This window comes from Cibotium barometz, chromosome 6, assembly GCF_041138505.1.
Source record: "Cibotium barometz isolate CiBa-2024 chromosome 6, ASM4113850v1, whole genome shotgun sequence".
Classification (NCBI taxonomy): domain Eukaryota; kingdom Viridiplantae; phylum Streptophyta; class Polypodiopsida; order Cyatheales; family Cibotiaceae; genus Cibotium; species Cibotium barometz.
In genome coordinates, this window is record NC_141051.1 from 37,807,034 (window position 1) to 37,812,084 (window position 5,051).

A 5,051-nucleotide genomic window follows, 5' to 3' on the forward strand; every position below is an offset into this window, starting at 1 on the left:
TGAGGTACATGGACGACTACGATTTGAAGTTATTACCACAACCAAGGTATGTCGACGGTCAAGATTCATTATATACCTCGATCGAGATATTTAAACGGCTGAGATCACATCTTCCAACGTACCTGAATGGATGGTAGAGATTGCATTTACGTATCTCGAACGAGATATTTGGACGGTGGATATTGCATCTACATATCTCGAACGAGATATTTGGACGGTGGAGATTGTATCTCTGTATCTCGAACGAGCTATTTAGACGGTGGAGATTTGATCTCATTATCTCGATCAAGATACGAGGATGGTGGAGATTGTATCCCATTACCTCGAACAATGAATGGTCGCGATTTGATGTTAATTTCTCGTTCGAGATACGTGGACGATGGAGATGTGCTAGTCAAATACGCCTAGGGGGATACAGCATGGCCCTGATGTGGATCCGAGTGGCATAGATATCTCGATCGAGATAATGTGGTGGTGGTGACATGTAATGGTGACATGGATGACGCCTGGAAACCCGGACCTGCTAGCGTGGCATTAGTTGGCATCTCGATCGAGATATGTCGATTTAGGCTTGGGAGGCACGTGTCGTGTTTTAATTCACGGCACTATCACGATCGAGGTACTCCGCCCAAGATGCATGGATGTCCCAATTTTAGAGAGAGTGAACGAAAGTGAGTACCCTCATCTTGCAACCTCCCGTATACGGAGCCGTGAGTATAGGGCTTTGCACTCGTCATCATACCATCTGTTCTGGTGGGGCATAGTCCCAGATCTCGCAGGCTCTCCGAGTGGACACGATGTGGGAAGCTTTGTAATGCAGCCGTGTGTAGGAGTGATGCCAGCTTGGCTGTAATGGTATCCATAGTTGCTAGGGGATCCATGAGTAGGAGCCCATCCTCTACTCTGCCAATGTATATGTCTGCCATGTCATGTGTGAAGTAGATGATAGTGTGTGGCATCAGTAGGTGGGGGGCTGGTGATACTGGTGATCCAGCTAGTGAAAATGCCAAGTATGTATGATCTGCCCCAATAGGACGAGGTGGGATGGAGAATGAGGTGACAAGCTATGATGCCTCCAAAGACCCCATAATGTAGTCCACCACCATGCCTCCGGTCCGTGTATGACCCCCATGTGGGAAGCATGTCAGCCCTCCTGATCCCGGCCACTGTAGCATCCCGTTATAAATAACGAGACGATGCCTGGCTCCCAACTCTAGTAAGTGGTCCCCATAATGTCCTCTATCTGGTCCACTGTCCTCTGATGCCCGACTAGCCCCTATCTCCTCTGGATAGTGAGTTAAACTAGCAATTCTAGGATGATTTCTATTTCTGCATAGCTTTGATTACCAGTTGGTTTTGATTGCAAAGTTATTCGTTCTCCTCTCTATGAGGTTGCGAAGCTCTTTCAGCTTTCTCCTAGAGTTTTGGGGTACTCTCTACCGACACAGGTCCATTAGTTATTGCTTCGAGATTTGGGCCAAGGAAATCCCCTCTCCTTGGGCCATTAATGTGCCATGGTCTATAGGCTCCTAATGCTATTTACATTAAGGTAGTCAATTGTTGTGTATCCCAATCCCACATAATTGGTCCTGGTTATCCCTAATGATATTCACTTTGGTGGGCTTCTTGGGATTGAGTCCGGATAGTCAACGTAGAATTTCATCATGTTAGTAGGGGGTTCATTTGAAATGTGTTCCTTGTCTACTAGCCTTGTTCACGTGGTTGGTAGCTTTGGCTATGATGGTAACATTAAAGGTGGAACCTCAGATGTTTTGTATGGGTTTCTTACCAACATAAGGTACATGAGTAGCATTTAGCAAACAAAATGATTCATGATTTCCATATCTTCTACATTAGATCCCCCTTGGTATTAATATTGGGAACTCATGCACCCGTGTGGTTGCTTTTACAGATAGCACAACAAGTCATTTCCCATCTTGGAGATAAATGTGGATGGCATGCCTCCCTAGAGAAGCTTTCCACACTTCTTCTAACCTTTTTATGATTGCCTTAGCAATGTCTTCTACGCTCTTGTGCTCTTCTATTTTCCTACTGTCTTGACTTTTGACACTGGTTTTGTTTTGATGAAAGAGTATGATCTTCTTCTGTCCATGGAAGGGATGCTCAAAGTTATCATCAAAATCTATAGCATCTAGGAAAAATTTCGCTAGTTCTCTGTGCCTTTTGGCATACAATGCATTATCATGTAATTGTTTGCTCCTCAATCTCTCTAATAATAATGAGATCATCCTAGTTTGGCTCAGGTTTTCCTCAGCATATGACATCTTCTATTCAATTTCTTAAGGTTGTTGATATAGTCTCTCACAAACTTGTGCTCTAATTGCTTGAATTGATACAATTGTGTTACTAAGCTATGCTTGACACCAATATTTGAGAGGCTCATGATAAATGCTAGCTCAAGATTCTCCATGGTCCCTTTTTGTGAATACAACAATGCATTACATTCTAAGGTCAACCCAAAGGCATTGATCTAAGTTCTAGGATTTTTTTACCCTCTCAGCCATACATATTTGTCTAAATGCAGATCGGTGGTTGTAGGGATCCCTTGATCCTTCAAACTTGGACACTAGCTTGGATATGTGTGAGGGTCAAATCCTTAGATGGTAGTGATTGTATTCATCTCTCGTTCCTCTTGGTGGTCTGACCACTATGGGAATGACATATAGCACTCTTCTCACTTCATTAGGAATACGAGCTTGTGTTCTAACTTCTGTAGGCTTAACCCTTGGTTTTGGATCCATCGAGGCTATGTATCTAGGTTTGTCTCTAGGAGATACATGTGCATAAGACAGCCCCACTTACATACCCATGGGTTGGGACTCCAACTGATAAGGGTTCTGGGAGCACATTTGTACCATATGCATCATTGGGTATCCCATTAGGGCCAAAAACATTAAAAAAGGACCGTATTTTTATCACTTGTCCGAATTTGGAATAATCTTTAGACCAATAAAAACGTGACATTCAACCATAAATATGACATTGGTGGGTGTCATATCCACTTTTCACTAACTTCACTAGTTTTGGCTATTTGAGTGGTTATCACCACTTTAATGTAATACAGCATGGCTATTTTAACTTCACTTTAGTGGCTTCCAACTTCAAGGACCTGCACCCACGTACCAAATGTATGAAATTTAGGTTTCCGCCCAAAATGAATTGTACATTTGAGTAAATGCATTTCGAATTCCTTAGTCTACCATGATTGCACCTCTTTCTCATCATCATTTTGCATCATCCTCTCTTCTATTCATCATCTAACAATGTCGAGACAAAATTCTAATCCGAGGTGCACTCCTAATGCCATTTCATCATGCATCCTTCACAATGTTAAAGATGATCAAGGTGTGTGGAAAGGTATAAACTTCAGGTTAAATGATTGGGTGAATATGCAACCATCATGAAAAGGTCCTCATAGGATAAAAACGCAAGCAAGAGTCTTACTACAATACCATTGGAAGGGGCTTATCTTGGAATTCAAGATAGCAAAAGATGGGTGGAAGACAAAGGTGCAACATGTGTACACGACAAGAGACATGCACATGCATCCTTCTACTCTAGCATATGCATTGCAAGCTCATTGTAAGATATTTTTATAATTTAATTTATTTCCTTTATGATTCTATGGTTTATTCACATGTGTTGTATATGTGATAGATATTTATCCATCAACAAGCATTGAGTGGCAACCTGTGGAGTCATTCATTGGGACTTTTGATTCCATGCATGCTGATCTTGGGAAGTATTATTTTCCTATCAAACCATCTTCTTTTTTCATTAACAAGAAAATATTTGTATATAATGCTAAGTATATTGTCCCTACAAGACCATAAGATTATGGAAGACTAGAGAGTTTGCCTATACCAAGCCTAAATTCATTAGGTTTGGATTTTCTAGATAAAGGTACTATATTAGCATTTAAATCCAATATTGTCTTGGATATTCAAAAGTCTATGAAAGCAAGAAGGATTTTTAAGAGGATTAGTCTATCATGGTTTATATCTCTCCATGTATTTATGGCATGTTTTGGAGAAGAAAACATGAAGAGAAAAAACACAATGTGGTTGTCTACACATATATCTGAGTTTGACTTGGATAATGTGGTTGGATCAAAATGGAATGTGAGTGAAGTCATCCACAGGGGTGATTTTATAAAATGTAATGCTTGCATTGATTCTATGGTGATGGCATACAACATCTCTCAACAAACCTTGTACATCCTCTTACAGTACAGACAATGGAAAAAGAGTAGAGGGACTTGGATGCCATTGGATTTAAAGGAAAAATTTATGTAGTATAACCTAACGATTAACTTGAGTGATGATGACAATAGATTTGACCCTATAAATGCAAAATGGACATTGAGGGATGTGCGCACATCCTTGGAATGTCTATTAGATGCAATACCATCAGAAGATCTGAAAACACTTTTAGTTGTATGAAATGTATATCCCCTATAATCTTGAAGTTTTCTTAATTCAATATAATTTTTCACCCATCTATCTTGTCTTGTGGATTCATTTTGTAAAATAGTTATTCAACATTATTAAGACAAGATGACCAATGTTAAACGAGAAACTGAACTCAATATTAATTTCATATATATATTTATTGCAATGGTATCTATACAAATTAGTTGGTTTACAAAGCATGAGAACAAAAATACTTTCTACTCCTATGGCTCTTGCTTTGGATGGTCGGTGTCCCACAGAAGCTTTCGCCTCTTCAGATTCCTTGGTTAGCTTCTTGGACTCTGACTTCTTGGATGTTTTTTTCTTTGACTTGGCCTCTTTTTCTTTACACTATTTTTGTTTTTGAAAAACCTTTCCTTCTTCTCCATTTTTATCGGTTTCTTCTTTCAAGATGACCCAAATTTCAATGGAGACAATGTGGAAAGTTCTTTCTTTTTCAATGGCTTCTTTGTCATATTAGGTGGGACTAATGGTGGTGGTGAATCTGGATCTAAAGGAAGATCTACATGATTGTCGAGCATTAACCAATTACCTTTGTTGTCACCCACTAATTGCATG